This window comes from Pinus tabuliformis, chromosome 5_2 (assembly GCF_031772625.1).
Source record: "Pinus tabuliformis cultivar Carrire ecotype Pingquan chromosome 5_2, CPIR1, whole genome shotgun sequence".
Taxonomy (NCBI): domain Eukaryota; kingdom Viridiplantae; phylum Streptophyta; class Pinopsida; order Pinales; family Pinaceae; genus Pinus; species Pinus tabuliformis.
Window position 1 is genome coordinate 488,998,236 of NC_142306.1, and position 17,076 is coordinate 489,015,311.

Below are 17,076 nucleotides of genomic sequence, written 5' to 3' on the forward strand. Positions count from 1 at the left end.
AGCTTTATGTTGCTTTTAGAATAAAAACCATTTGTTAAGTTCTCTCTTTCTTGTCTTGGGTGTGTTACATATATGCAATGCACACTCTTCTTTGTCTTTGTTTATTTCCCTCTTCCTTATCTTGGGTGTGCTACATATATGCAATGAACACTTTTCTTTGTCTTTGTCTAGTGGTCATAGAATGCCTAGTAATAGAAATTTATCATAGAACTGATTCCAATTTTTGAGGGAACGAGTACCATGCTTATTCTTATTGTGCCATGCAAGAAGTCAAAGTTCAGACAAAAGCAAACCATTTTGAATTGATGCAACAAATAAGATGCCTTGAAGATGACTGCCAATGTGCAAGAAACAATATTCAAATCATTGAGTTTCTTCTGAGAGAAAAGAAGAAACATCTTGCAAAGAGTGATCCATCCTTAGGGTACAAGGAAACAATAGATAGTCAAGCTAGTCAAGAAACATAGATGACATACAATATTGAATTAGGGAATGTAGCACAAGGGTCCGTGGGCTTGCCCAGATATATGAATGCCACAGCCTGTAGTCGCATTCGAGGTAAGTCAGTGGATGCAGAATTCAAAACTCCAGGCATAACGAAAAAGAGAATGCAATTGAGTAATGAAAGGAAAAAATCCTTATCAGGGAATGCCAAAACTATGATTTTTCCCGAGATGGATCAATCAGTTTGTGGTTCAGAAAGCTATGTATCTAATGATAGTGTTCTTATGCATTCCTCACTGCCCAACAAAAAGAAAATGAATAGAATTTATTCTAAGAGGTGTGGTATTGATGAATTCTTATGCTTTTCAAAGAGAAATTCACCCAAGGTTGGTGGAATCTCCAAAAATAAGATTAGGATAGGAATTTATTCCAAGCAAAGTACCATTTATGAATCTCAATGCTCTTCTGAGGGTAAGACACCCATGGGCAATGACAAGAAGGCCAATGAAAAATATTATAAGTAGTATACTATTGATCAATCCCAATGCCTTTCAGAGTGTAATACTCCTAAAGATAGTGGATTGCCCGAACATGAGGTGATTGGTGCATATTCTGAGGAGTTCACCATTGCCGAGTACCAGTTCTTGTCAGAGTGCAATACACCTGAGAGCAGATGAGTGCGTTCATCAATTCCACGTTGTAAAAGGGTGATTTCTTTCCAAACATCACCCAATAAAACATCGAACAAAGATATTTCATCTACTCCTACTGTTGAGAAAACAGAACTGACGTTGACAAAGGAAGTTATGTACAGGGGGCCTATAAACGATAAGAATGAAGATGATTCAAATCCATCTCAAAATGAATAGAACTACAAACAATTACCCATGCCAACATTATCAAAACCTATCTCACAATCCCCCATGGAAGAAAATGAGATGAAGGAACTATGTAAACAAGAAATAGCAATAGCAGTGGCAGCAACAGCAACAATACCGAAAAGAACGACAACAATGGAAATGGAAACAAAAGCTAAAACAACAACAAAAGAAACAACAGGTGACTTGCAGACCAAGCTGACCTTAAAGACCAGAGATCCCTCAGATCCCTCACTCATGAGTATAGGATTTCCTTCCATAGGAAGCTTTAGAATGCATCATTTCAAATGCTCATAGATGTTTTCAGAATTAGAAATGAAATTGAAACAAAAGTGGGTTTGTCTAACATTAGAAGTGTTGTAAAGTAGAAGGGTTTGTACAAATTTTCTGTTCATATTTTGCTAACTCTGACACAAGATAGGGATTACCTCTGTGAAATGTCATTCTTGAGAAAGTTTATGGTGTGACTTTCTTTTCAGGGTCGAAAATTTTGTAGTATTATGTACAGCTAAAAGGTTAATGTTTTTTCTACACGTTTGTATGTTGAGGCCCTGATCAGCTTGTATGATCATATTTATCTGTTTACCTTCTTTATGTGGCCAGGATTCTACTTTCATATGGTGAAGATCGTGCATATACTATTGTCCGACGCTTGTTTAGGAGTGGGGTTACTGAACTTGGGACTTGAGGATGACTTTTTCTTTGGGCTGCTGCTTTGAAGAAGCTGATACACATGATTCGTAGTAATTTATACCTGGATCATTCATCCATATCGAAATTAGGATCGTGTTCCCCTGTCTAGAATATTTTTTGGGTATAGTGGATTGTGTATAACCCAATATAGGGTGCCATCACAGATTAACTAGACTGGATTTCCATTGGTTTGTATGGGCCTGACTCAGGTTCAGAGGTGATTTAGCTAAGAAAATCCCAGTACTACTAGCCCTTTCGGCAATAGTCCACGGAGCGCGGACTGAGGTCTAACTCGAAGTAGTATGGGAGGGTGCTAGAACTAGGTTTCTACACCCTGGAGATGTTTGATGGTTTTTCGGTGGTCCCCGGTTTGACCTTGCGCACACACTGCTACATGCACCTATCAATACCTAGCAGCCCACAATGCTGCCTTCACGCAACCCTTTGCGAGGCACAATCCATGTTATTACCCAACTTCTTTACTATTAACTCGATATTATTCAATTATTTAACTTAGCTATATGAGCCCAATTATACTTAACAGTGTGAAGTAATCATATAAGTGCATGCGATAACCAAAACAATATAAATTCATAGAAAATCATACAAAAATAGATACACAGTACTTTGAGTCAAACTTCTCTTTATTATTGTTCTTCTTGGGTTACAGACTTAACTTCACCTTGCGCACTCAGCTACAGCGGTCCGCGCACTCAGCTGTGGACTCTACTAGGCCTCTGCGCACTCAGCTGCAGAGCCTCTTCCTACTACTATGACCCAAGACACTTAGACTTCTTCTCTATCCGCTATCTTCTAGACTTCATCCATGCTCCTCTATCTCCAATTTTCTTTACAACTTAGAGCCTCACTCTATTTATACAATCCCATGGTCTGTGGACCATGGGTAGGCCGACATGACATTACCTTACATTACATTACCTAAGGCAGACAACCCTATGACTCAATGTACATTTCGTGCTTCACGCGTGCAATTCGTGGAGTCTTACCACATATTTGACCAAAACCTGGGCTTTGAGCCCCAAAAAATGTTGTGGGGGGATTCCATGCCCAATAAACCCCCAACACAAACATCGTGACTCGCCCTCGAGTCACTCTATTGGCGCGAAGTCCCTCCAACTCGTCCTGAACAGCCTAAATGTCAGCAACGCACTGAGCTGCTGCCTATTGTACCTGCTGCATTCTGTCTTCTAAGCCCTCTATTTTCTGTGTGCTCTGCTACATCTATACCTGCATTCCCTAAATCTGTGTGAGCTTTCCTTTGATATCTGCTGTGATTATGAAGGCTTCGTCAATCCATGGCTGGATGCGCACTTTGAGAACGACTTCCTTATGGTGCATCACATCCACTTGCTCTTTTAATGCTTTGGCTTGCTGCATCTTTGCAAGCCGTCTGTGCAGTCCCTCTAATGTTGTCATATTGTTGCTGGAGTTCATGTGCCTCTATCTCTAGCTATTGAATGTTGGGGTCCTCCTGCAACGTCGTGAGGACGTCAAGTGCTTGCTCCAAAATGGTGGTACAGTCGCGCATTGCACCTCCAATCTCTTCCATCCCTATTGCAATAGTGTTGGTGTGCTGCTCTCTGACCTCTGGGGGAGTGGAAGGTTGTGCCTTCAACTACAGTTTGAAAATCTGGAGATTTAGCTCTAGCTGCACCTTTGTTGTCTCTTCTCTAGCATCATAGACTCCACTTGCTAGACCGTGAATCCACACTTCTACTGGTAGATCTACTATGATAGCCATCTCTGGGACGTGTCAGCAAGCGTCATCTACCATCTATCGTAACTGTTTGTTCTGCGGCAACATCTCATTGCACTGCAAGCTAAGCTGTTCTATATTAATATTCTGCTTGCTCAGAACCTGGATCGCACGGCTCTCCCTAGTGCGCATCTCTACTGTTATTCCATCCTATAGCTGACAGAGAGTTTCTCGGGGAAGTGTAGCTAGATTAAGGCCAAGGCCTTTCATCATGCTAACCATCATTCAGTCCAACGCATCTACTGATACCAATGCTCCTTCTGGCAACACTATTGTGTTGTCCATCCTTTCCACAACATCTGTTCTATTGTTGAAGTGCCCGCTGTGACATGGGTAGACAGGATACCTTCCTGAGGGTGCCACACCTTTAACTCCTTTAGGTGCAACTTGAGGGCCCCCAACACATTCTGCTACTCCGTCATGAAGTCTTGGAGCGCTTCACTAGTGACATCGTGAACTATATTACCGATGTCATGGAGGTCACCTTTAGTTAAGGTGATTGGGTCGATGGCCAGCTTCGAGGCCTTGACCTTTTTTCTTGGACCCGATCTTTCAATGATGCATGACCATTTGAGTTGGGTTGAGGTGGTTCTTGGGTCCATGCTCTCTTCTGCAAGGTCTGTGTCCTCTGCCTCCTGTCCTATAGACACTGCTTAACCCTCCTCTACCTTCATTGTTTTGGCCTCTACTGTCTGTGTTGCTACTGCTTTGGCTACCTTCTTTTACTCCACGATTACCTGTGTCACTTCACGGGATGCCCTGACCTCGGTTGCCACTTTTTTGTTGCACCTCTTCTCGGCTAGTTGGGTGACGTGCTGCTTGGAATATTCCTTCCTTTTCTACATTTTTATCTTATCCAACTCTGCCAAATTCAGGGTGTGCCACTTGGGAGGCCATGACTCTAACACTGTAAAGATCGTGTTATCAGTGGCTATGAATGGGAGATTTGTCCACTGCTATGTCGAATCCTTTCGTGCCCTGATGTAAATATTGTGTATGTCCACCTTGAAGTCTGCAAAGCTTCGCAGACTGTTGTGCACTGTGGGGGACAAGTGCGGCCTCCTATTAATCCACATTTGGATTTTTCGATTCCATAAGCACCCAGAAGATATTTGTATCGCAAATCTTCTTCATGTCCTTAGTAGCCTAGAGCGACGCATACTTCACGGCCTCTAGTATGTCACACTCAATGCTCGGGTACTGACTATCCTCTGATAGTTCTCCCGCTACCAGCAAGATGGACAAGAGAAACCACGCATAGTGGAAGGTCTCACCCTGCTCCTGGGCCTCCTTGCAGTTGAGCAAAAATTCTTCGTAGAGGAACTCGGCCCAGTTGAACTGGATCCCCTCCACAATTGTAATGGGGACAGGAAGGGGTCATAGATAACTAATTTGTTAAATTTCTTTGTAGAGGAACTCATCCCATCGAACCGCTGGTACGCGCAGATCCCAATTAGTGCGTCTCACCTAGTGAACCCTGTTTAACACTTTGCACACCCTATCGAATGCTTCTCCATGGATAGTCCTTGGCGTGCTTCGCCTTTCCTGCTACTACGTTTTTTTTCGATTCTCTATTTGGGGAGTGGTGTGCCCTTGTGCGGGCTGCATGGCATATGTTCATACCTATTAGGAAAGGTGGGTGCGCAAGTTGTTCTGTCCCTGGTGACTTACTCTCATCCTTAGTTGGGGTTTTCCAAATCATAGGCACATCATCCTCTTACATCTATGCTAGTCCTTAAAACTTCCCTGATGCCTACCCGACCACCTTGTGGGTATTGCGTGTAGTGCCCAATTCAGAGCATCGAACCACTGCTATTCTGGTATTATGTTTTCAAATTTGTTTAGGAATTCATCCACCACTATCAACCCATCATATGTAGGCAGATCCCTTACCTCTGTTGTCACACAATGCATTGATCTAACCATCATGTTGCAATTAAGCATTGTTACTTCGTGCAGCCAATTCTACCATCGCTCTACTTCTTCGTCTAAATAGGAAGTGCAGGAGCTTTCATGCTCCCACGAAATCCTTCCATCTATAGTCAGATTAACCCAATCTTGTTCTCATGCAGTTATCTTGTAGATGCAATTGAGATCGTCATCACTATCATCGTCGCGCACTGGTTCAGTGTATCGTGCTCCTTCGGCTAGATCTAATGGTACTACTACGCGTAGTGACTTTTTCTCAAAAATCATTTTGTGCTTCTTCAGATTTATGACTCCATTCATATCGGTGGCCTAGTCTATTCCTAGTAGCGCAGGATAGGGATTGTTGTCATCGACAATCTCTATCACTTCAAAATCCGCCTGCGTGCTTACACCTTCAATATCCACCGTTACCCCTTGCAATCTTCCCATGGGAAAGATCTTCTGTTGGTTCACCATTCGCAACTAAATAGGAGACCATTGTAGCTCGAGTCCACCCATGCATTCCCATGTTTTTTCTGGCAGTACATTCATGTCCAATATGAGATCCAAGATTACCTGATCCATTTCATACTCACCTATTTGTGCAGTCAACCTCATTTCCCTTCCTGTGTGCAATGCATGCTTTCTAAGTTTTCAGATCACGTGCGTTCTCCTGACCCTGCGCACTTAGTGATAAGTTCATGTAGTCCTTTTACTACCTTTCTGTCATGTAGCAGTTTCATGCATGTCTCCAGAAAGGTAGTGAGCATTGAAGGATCCATCCTTGGTTCTAGTTGATCCTTACTACCTGAAGTGGAGGCCTCCATGAAGCTCTTCTTAGCTTCCATGAATGTCTCCTTCGTGTGTTCTAAATCAAATTCGAGTTCCTTTGTAGGAACCTTGTGAACCCACACACTTTCTTCTGATTGCTTACCTTTATCATCGCTAGTGGTCATACCACTCTTGAGCATCATGTTTACATTCAGGTCTTCTTCGCACGGCTCAGACCTCATCATCTGCAAATTCTGAGTCGAAGGGGGCTGAAGTACCCCTTTTTTCACAATCTCGCTATCAATGTAGGGTAGTCTTCTACCTCATGATCAAACTGTGTATAGTACAAACATGATGTCCTTGTTGGGTTTGTACAATCATGGGCATAGTGCCCTGGCCCTCCACAATTATAACAAATTAGTTGTCTGCGACCCCTTCCTAGTCCCATTCCACCTCGACCTTTTCTGCGCCCGTGAAATCTAGAGCGCGCCATTCCTGCATTTGGGTCGAGGGCTCGCGTTTTGGTTTGCACCTTGTAGGTAGGAGTCTGATCCATCATTAGTTTGTATCTTTTGCACGTACGTTCATCATGGTCTACCAGCCTACAGAAATTACAAAACAATTGTTGGGTTATCTGCTTATACTTCTATAATAGATGACAATTATTCGTAGTGTGTTTTCCTCCTATCTGACAGATCATGGACCATAGTGCAGGCATCGTTCTTGGCCCTACTTGTGCCTTAGGTATTAATGGCATCGGCCCTCCTCCCTCCAATTAATTCATGAACACTAGATAATGGTCCTTGTCATGCCATTGGCCTTTGCATTTTATGCACCATACCTCCTTGCGTGCCTCTGGCCGAGGTGTCGTGTCCTATTTCAAACTTTGCATCTCCAGACATAGATTTTGTAATTGCGCGTGGATTTGTTGGACTCCCAGACCAGGGTCTTGTATAGGGGTCTCATGCAGTCTCAATGCCATCTCCAAAGCTACAGCATGGGTGGAAACTTTTTGTTGTGATAGCGTCGTCCTTAAATGTGGTGTTAATGACGCTACAAACCATGCATGATGTTGTCCATCTGTTAAAGTCATATTGGATTCGCAGATCATACCCTTCAGTATTTGGTCTAGATCCCAAGGGGTCTCGCTCAGGAGCATCGCGATCTCCTTAAACCTGATAATTGAATGTGTCTCCGATTTTGGCTTGGTAAATTCCCTGTTCAGCGTGGTTTGGATTTCTATGATTCCTGTCTTTGGATGGTCATTAGAATGCTTGATGTACCATGTTAGCACATGATCCTACAACGTGCTTACCAGTGTAGCCTTCTTGATATTGTCATCCACGATGCCTTTTTCTTCCCATACTGCCCTTACCATGAACCGGAATTGGTCCGGATCTTCATTCCCTACTGCTCTGAATACAGGTAGTTTAATCGCACTTGCCATACTGTATTGCAGTGGTGGTAGAAGTGGGGTGGGTGGATATGGAGGTGCGGAGGGTGAGACGGGTGGCAATGTAGGTGGAGGGTGTAAGTGCGGAATTCACTTCCTTATCAGATGGACCGCGCTTCTTGGAGAAACCTTTGTTAACTCTTCCTCACTTTCCCGTGAGGGTGAAATTAAGGGATTGGTTTCTAATTCTTCACTACCTCTACTTCTCTAGATCTTCCCACTTCGTGTAGTCCTAAACATTAATTTATTCACATAACCTTCTTTTCACACAATAACATCTTAATCCAAGTGTTAAAAGATTTAATATACTTACCTCGCAGTCCTTTGAGGAAGCATCACTCCACCTCATTGTAGTTGATGGTTGTATCTACCACGAACTTAGTGATAAATCCTTCTATAATTTGGTCGAGCCAATGGTCCATAGCTTGCGTGATCTTATCTCATGGTGCTTCTAATCTATGCACTAATTCTGAAGTCCACACGATTGGTTTGTCAAGCTTACACCTTCCCTAGTTGTCTACTAGCTTTGCGATCCACTCATACAACTCAGAAGGAAAGGATGCAAAGAAAATTTATTGGATTTTCATATATAAGTAGTGCTCCAACCACTATTCCTTAGATACTTGCGGATTCCTATTTTCCTGCACCACGAACTCGTGAATCTTCTTGCCCGACCACCCTTCAATTTCTTTCTTTGTTGGATTCCAGTGACATGACATCAGACATACCTTACGCAGATCCCGGTCCTGGAAACAGAACCATTTGTTGGCTTGTATGGACCTGACCCAGGTTCAAAGGTGATTTAGCCAAACAAATATCGGTTCTCCTGGCCATTTCGGCAATAGTCCATGGAGCATGCACTGAGGTCTCACCCGATGTAGTATGGGAGGGTGCTAGAACTAGGTTTCCACACCCTAGAGATGTCTGATGGTTTTTTGGTGGTCCGCGGTTTGACACTACGCGCACCTATTAGTACCTAGCAGCCCGCAATGATGCCTCTGCACAACCCTGATCGAGGCACGATTTGTGTTATTAAACAAGTTATTTACTATTAACCTGATATTATTCAATTACTTAACTTATCTGCATGAGCCCAATTATAATTAACAGTGCATAGTAATCATATAAGTGCGTGCAATAACTAGAACATTATAAATGTATATAAAATCATACAAAAATAGATACACAGTACTTGGAGTCAAACTTCTCTTTATTATTCTTCTTCTTGGATTACAGACTCATCTTTGCCCTGCGCACTCAGCTGCAGGGGTCTGCACACTCAGCTGCAGACTCTACTAGGCCTCTGCGCACTCAGCTACAGAGCCTCTTCCTACTACTACGACCCAAGACACTTAGACTTCTTCTCTATCCGCTATCTTCTAGACTTCATCCATGCTCATCTATCTCCAGTTTTCTTTACAACTTAGAGCCTCGCTTTATTTATACAATCCCATAGTCCGCGGACCATGGGTAGGCCGACATGAAATTACCTTACATTACATTACTTAGGGCAGACAACCCTATGACTCAATGTACATTTCACACTTCGCGCTCGCAATTTATGGAGTCTTACCACATATTTGACCAAAACCCAGGCTTTGGCATAAGAGATTCTTCGAGAGGTAAGAGTGTCTACTTTCTCATGCTTTTGATTGTATTTGAGAAATTTGTAGGTTAATTGTGTCTCTTCTCTCCTATAGCTGAGTATTATTTATCTTGGTTTCTGCAATTATTATTAGCAACTCTATTTTTATGTGATTGACATCCCAGTTACTTGTTAACTGGGATAACAAGTTACAATCCATGATGTGTTTAGTGCCAAAATCACTTGTTTGTTATCCCTTGTACTTGTTGCAGGTATGATATTTTCTCTAGAGAGGAGCATATGTTGTAGGTTTTACTGCTATACAATAGAAACATTGCTCCTTTCTCTCCTACTTGGCCTTCATGTAGTTGGGGCTTGTTTGTTGGGGGATCATTGTCTGAGGGTGGATTTCAAGTCACAGGACGGGTTCATGACTGCCAATGTTTTTGGGCCAACCATATATTTTGTGAATAATCCCAATGCTTTTGTCACAGTTGCTTCAACAAGAAACCATGCGCATTGGAAATGCTTCTTCTTTGTTATTGATATGTTCAATTTTGTGATGTTTTTGGATAGAATGATTGATGGGATTGCATTTAGAGTATACAGGCTAATTTGTGATACAAACTTTCTAATATTATTTCAAATGTTGGGTTTTTGAGCTACAAAATGCAGGATTCTCCTCCCCCACTCCAATACAGGCACAATCAAGGCCTATTTCTATGCAAAATCAGGACATAGTAGCCATTGCCAAAATAGGTTATGGGAAAACATTAGGTTATCTTTTACTTGCATTTATTCATCTTCAATGCCATTGTACAACATTCAGATGGGACACAGTACTTGTTTTGGCACCAACATGAGAGCTTGCAACTCAAATACAAGAGGAAGTGATGCCATCGTGATGCCACCCAAAATGCTAGCAAGCTTTTCAAACTGCTAGCATTCAATCATTTATACATATTTACCTTCCTTGATATTCCACTTTGCACTTTGTTCCCTCCAATACACTCAAAATGGGTGTTTTCACATCTCACACAAATATTCTCTTTCATGCATTCCCAATGCAACCATGTTGCCACAATTTTGTTCCTTTTCCATAGTGTCTTTATCTAGAAGACCACCTTATGGGCACATCGTGAAGTCCATGTCTTCATACAAACAAATGTATTCCAGTTTGAACCAAGGAAATAAAATATTAATTCATCTTACCTCAGAAATATTTATATCCAGAGGTAATTCCCATACCATACCCATTTCCAAAAAGGAATTATGCCCTCTCCTTTGGAACTCAGTGCAACCCTTGCACAATTCACAAATAATGAGGTTCTAAGTATTTGCACACATTTTTTATTTCAAAATTCCAACAACAATTGGAGTTATCAAAATCATCAGGTGAAATGTCCAGTGAGAGCACAAGATGCCACACTTTCCAGAAAATCAATTTAATAATGGAATTGTAAAATGCCAACGCATTCCTATACATATTTTGCAATGGATTTCAACCCATTCAATGCATTTTCAACATCAATCTCCTTCCTGGCATTAAATTATATACAAGGCAATTTTCCCTCCAACGCACATCTATTGGATGATGATTTTTTTCATATACATTGCTATGATCAACAAACATCAAAAGAAAAAGCTAATCAAGTCTCGAACCACAACTTCTCCAACATAGCTCATAGGGACATTATACTTCATGACATTCAAGTTCTATACTTAAAAATTTATTGCAGAGATCACAAATTGACTATCCTCTCTGAGTCCATCTCACATTTCCAAGACACATATGTCTAATTGGAACACTAGGCATCCTTTAAAGGTTTTCCTCTCATCCTTCTAATATAGAGGTTTCTCTTTTTGTATGCTAGTATTTCATCTCATAATTCCTAGCTTTGAAATCATGCTCTTCTCCACATTAAGTCTTTGCTTCAGGCTCTTGTGCCCATTTCATATACATGAAGATTTCAACTGATTCAAAATGGTTATGATACTCACCTAATCCCTTTCATTACCTTTTTCTCTATGATACCAACACCATCAATTTATGAGTTCTACTCTCATTATACCAGGGTAATTCTATATAGAAAAACCCCTTCTTGAATTCCCAAATGAATCCATCTGCTATCTCGGTTTGTAATAAATATTCCTCATGCCTGCAACTTACTGTGAACTACAATATGGGAATCATAACTCATTTCTACTTGACTATCATTCCTGTAGATGAAGATATAGACAAATTGAAGGCATAGTCTTATACAAAATCCCAACATTTGCTAAGATAGAAAACAACTTAGATGTCAGAAATGTTTGGTTTATTTCTTTGTATGATGATTAGAAATCATGATTTCTTGGTTGGTGGCTTTTCCATATGCTACTCACTCTGCTCTCTCTATTATGTGGGGGGTTATAATGACCCTCTTTGATCTCACTAATCTGGTATATCAGGGGTTGGTTCAACTCCTCAATAGCTCAATTTCTCCTTTGTTGCAGCTATCCAATTTTTTTGCTACTCACCTTGTGAATGGAGGTTGATGTTCTGCACGATTTCTACTTCCCTCACCTTCTCCTTCAAGTACCCCATTGACTTGGATAACATTGTATTAGTTTCGTTGATCCAAATTGGATCCTTAAACATTCTCTAAGTTTTCATGATTGTTTCAAATTATGTCAAACTTCAAAGTCTTATGGATGTCGAGCTTATCAGAAATAACCTTTAAACAATGGAAATTTGTGGTTAGCATGAAACAATGAGGACCCTCGGTCAAAGCACGCAGACCGTTGGCCCATGGTGACCATGCACTGGCACAAATTGACAAATGGGAGGTCAAATCCGAAAATAGAGGCAATTTATGATATGCTATTAGTGCTAAAGTGCTAATATCGTATCATAGGGCATCCCCCTTAGTGAAGGAAAGCCCCGAGCACTCTGTCATGAGGAAAGCATAAAACCGTATGGAAATCATCAATTCTGTCAGAAGGTGGGTCCCGCGCTAAAACCGACAAGATATCGAAAGGGCTTCAAGCGCTAAGCGGGTTCGACTGAGTCCAGCACAATGCCATACACTGGGTGACATGTGTTCGATGAATGAGAGAGAAAACCACTCACATTGGACGGGTAAAAGTCATGCTACTTACCCGCCCGATATGGACGGAGATCGTAGGATCTAGAGGCTCCATATCAACGGCGGCAAAATGATCTGATGGATGACTGGATTGGATGGGGAAATAGGCTGATACATATGAGATTTGAGGTCTGGCATGACCGATGAGTCGGCAGAGGAATTAGTTTCACGGGAAATCTTGGAGCAATGGAAATAATGACCATTCAAAGAGAACTGACACTCGGTTCGTGAGGAAACAAGTGGCCACCTCTCTGTGAAGCGTTACACCCTGATGATGATGCAGAGCAGGGGAATTCAAGCAGACAGAGGTAGGAGATCTAAAGAGCCGGGAAGAGGAAATGAGTAGTCAGGGAACAGATTGGCTTTAAGCCATGAAAAGATAGAGAGTAAAGGGGGCAGAAAAAGCTAGCAAAAAAAGAGAAGGCAGAAAGTGAGAGAAACAAAATTTGTTGAGAAAAGAGAAGTTGAGCTGACCTACAGAGCAAAGGCAACATCGAGCAGACAGAAATAGAGAGATTCCGAGAGTTTGTGAACTCCAGAGAAGTCTTGAGAGGTTCAAGAAACTCTTCTGTGTATACCTGTTAGGTATTGAGTACCAAAGTGGACTCATACCACTGAGACCAGTTGAGGTCGAGATTCAGTAAGGAGTCTGTGTACTCTAGAGACTTGGGGGATCCAAGTACAATCCTACTGACCATTATCTGTTAGGTGAGACTCAAATTGAGCTCATCATTGTAAAAACTCTGCTTTTAAGACACAATAGAAAGGCCACCACTGAAGGCTGGACCAGGAGACGTAGCCCAAGAGGATTCGGTGAACTCCTTATTAAACTTGTGTTTTATGTGTTTTCTTACTATGTTCTCTTACTATTTAGTGTCTGTGTATTTCACAATCTTATCGATTTTTTGCTTAAAATAACATAGGCACACCCCCAGCACATGAGTCTGTAATACCTTCATTAATTCCCTGAGGTCATTTACAGGTGATTTCAGATGAAGTCGTATCAGAGCATGGTTGTTAAGGTTAGACAAGCTTGTGATGGATTTTATTGTTGAATGCTAACTAGATAAAAGCTTAAATTTGGAGAAGGAGAGTTGGTTGAAACTAACCCGGAAATTGGAAGAGTCTATCCCAAGAAGAAAATGTCAGAAGAAAGTCCCTTGGGACTAGACCCCCAATTTATAGATAGTTTCTTGGCCATGAGGTTCATGGTAGAGGAAATGTATAAGGACTTTAGGAAACATAAAGATGAAGATTCATTAGGCTCCAAACAAGATAAAGGAGAAGAAGAATCTCTCCTCCATGACCACTCAAAAGGCAAAGGGAAAGAAGAAAACTTTCTCACACCTCCTAATAGACCTGAACATAAAAAGAAGACATCTTTGATTAAATTAGATGTTAAATTTGATTTAACAATATATGATGGAGAGTGGAATGTAGAAAAGTTGGATAATTGGATCAGATAGATTTATGTTTATTACAGAGTGCAGAGAATTGACTCAGACAAGAGCAAGATTTAGCTGGCCAGCCTACACCTTGGAGGCACTGCCTTGGTATGGTGGGAAGGAAGGACACAAGCTGACATGAAGAAACATGGTAAGATTCTTTCTATCTAGAGTGAATTTGTTTCTGCAATCAAAAAGCAGTTCTATCCACTAGCTTACATGCAGCAAGCCATGGTGAGATAGTAAACTCTTCACCAATTGAAAGGGAAAAGCATACAAGGTTACACCCAAGAATTTAGGAAAATAGGTTTGATTCTAGGAATTTCTTTAGACTCACCTGAGACTCTGTTGAAGTACATAGGTGGTCTACATAGCTACATGAGGCACACTATCCTCATGTTTAATCCCACTAGTATAGATGAGGTATTTGTTCAAGCTACGCATCTCGAAGCTAGAGGAAAGAATGGGAACCCAGAAGTTGGGGGATCATCCAAACCCACTACAAGCAAGAATAAGGAGAAAAGAAAACAGAAATGGAAAGAGAGTGCACAGAAAAGCAAGTCTTCATGCAGTCACTGTAATAAGGATGGGCATGATGATGAGCACTGTTGGATTCTGCATCTAGAGCTAAGATCTAAGAAGTTTGAGGGAAAGAAGAAGAAGGTTGTTGTAGCTATTCAGAAAGATTTGGGGTCAGAATCAGAAGATGAAACAACCATTGCAGCCACAGGAAGGTAAAAATTCTGAAGCATCTACTAGTAATTCTACACAATCTACTAATAATGAAGAAAATGAGAGGAAAAGACATGAGCTTTTTCATATTCGAGTTATTTCCAATCATCAAAAGCTTGATACTTTGTTTGATAGTGGCTCACAAGAAAATTTAATTTATGAAGCAATTGTAAAGAAGTTGGGATTACTGACTACACCTCACAAGAAGCCATATCCATTAGGTTGGTTATGTGATAAAGCACAACTGTAAGTGACTAGACAATGTAAACTTAAGTTTTATTTTCGGTCAGTGTTTGTAGATGAGGTTGAGTTAGATATAGCTCCTTTGGATATATGTGGAATTGTTTTAGGAAGTCCCTACTTGTATGATAGAAAAGTTATTTTCTATAAAGCTGAGAACAAGTATCTACTCATTAAAGATGGAATCAAATATATTGTAATGGCTCATAAGCTCAAGAATAATTATACTCTCATAAACTCAGGGCAGATGAAATGAACTGCAAATTCACGCAAACAATTTTTACTGATGGTTGTAAAGGAAAAGAAACTTGATAAAACCAATGTATTTGAAGGCTATGATGCTAAACAGCAAGCTATTTTAGAAAAGGTTGTTTCAGAATATGATATATTGTTTCAAGAACCTAAAGGTTTGCCACCCAAAAAGGAAATAGTGCATGATATTTGCATGATATTAATTTGTAGCAAGATGCTCCATTGCCTAACATCGAAATGTATAGGTTGTTCACTTTAGAGAATGCAGAAATCAAGAAGCAGGTGTAGGAGTTGCTCGAGAAGGGGTTCATTAGACCTAGCACATCACCATGTGGGTCTCCAATCATTATAGTGAAAAATAAAGATGGCTCATGGAGAATGTGCATTGATTACCGAGCACTGAATAAGATAACGATCAAAAATCGTTATCCTCTTCCTTGTATAGACGATCTGTTAGATCAATTGAAAGAAGCTGTTTATTTTTCCAAGTTAGACTTGTATAGTGGATATCATTAGGTCAGAGTTGCAGAGAAAGATGCATGGAAGGTTGCTTTCAAAACAAAGCATGGATTGAATGAGTGGTTGGTTATGCCTTTTGGCTTAACTAATGCTCCTGCTACTTTCATGAAAGTAATGAATGATGTACTCATACCTTTTCTTGATGATTTTGTTATTGTATATTTGGATGACATTCTCATATTTAGTAAAACGTGGGAAGAACATTTAAATCATGTTAATCAGACACTAGATGTTTTGAAAAGAGAAAAACTTTATGTTAAATTCTCAAAATGTGAATTTGGAAAAACATATTTGAATTATTTGGGACATAAAGTAGGGGGTGGTGAATTGAAGATAGATCCCTCTAAGGTTGCAGTCATTGTAAACTGGCCTAAACCCAAATCTGCTACAGAAGTTAGAAGCTTCTTAGGAGCAACACAATATTGGAGAAAGTTTATTTCTAACTTTTCCTTAATTGCAGCTCCCTTACATGCTTTAACAGGATTGAATAAGGTGTTTCAGTGGGGAGGAAAACAACAAAAAGCCTTCGACACCTTGAAAGAAAAGATTAGTACAACAACAGTACTAGCACTGCCTGATCTTCAAAGACCATTTGAGATTCAAACGGATGCCAGTGACTATGCCATGGGAGCAGTGTTGATACAACACGGTAAACCCATATGTTATCATTCTGATACATTTAATTCTGCAGTAGTTAACTATCCCACATATGATAAAGAATTGTATGCATTAGTACAAAGTGTGAAAAAGTGGAAACATTACTTAATGGGCAAAGAGAGTTATACATACTGATCATCAACCACTTCAATATCTACACTCCTAAACTAAGTTGCATCAATCAAGACACTATAGATGGATGGGTTTTCTACAACAGTTTCATTTAGTCATCAGATATAAAAAGGGCATACACAATAAAGTTGCAGATATGTTATGTAGACCAATTATAAATGCATCTACTATACTTAAGCATAATTCAGTATTGCATAAGAGCTACATTGAAAAATATTCTCACGATATAGATTTTAAAGATGTATATGCAACTTTAAGTCTAGGCAAATGAGTAGAAGAATTGGATTATCATATTAAGGACCAAATCTTGTATCATTTTGGGAAGCTATGCATTCCACAAACTGAAAGAGTAAAGATAATTTGAGAAGCACACACTTCTCTAATATCAGGTCACTTTGGGGTAAGTAAAATGGTTGCACAGCTGCAAAGATTTTGTTATTGCCCAAAAATGATTGAGATGGT

The 17,076-nt window shown here is 40.4% G+C and overlaps 1 pseudogene; it reads left to right on the forward strand.

Annotated features, from left to right (window-relative positions):
- LOC149159833 (kinesin-like protein KIN-14T) overlaps positions 1-17,076 on the forward strand; it is a 47,369-nt pseudogene that overhangs the window by 3,685 nt on the left and 26,608 nt on the right.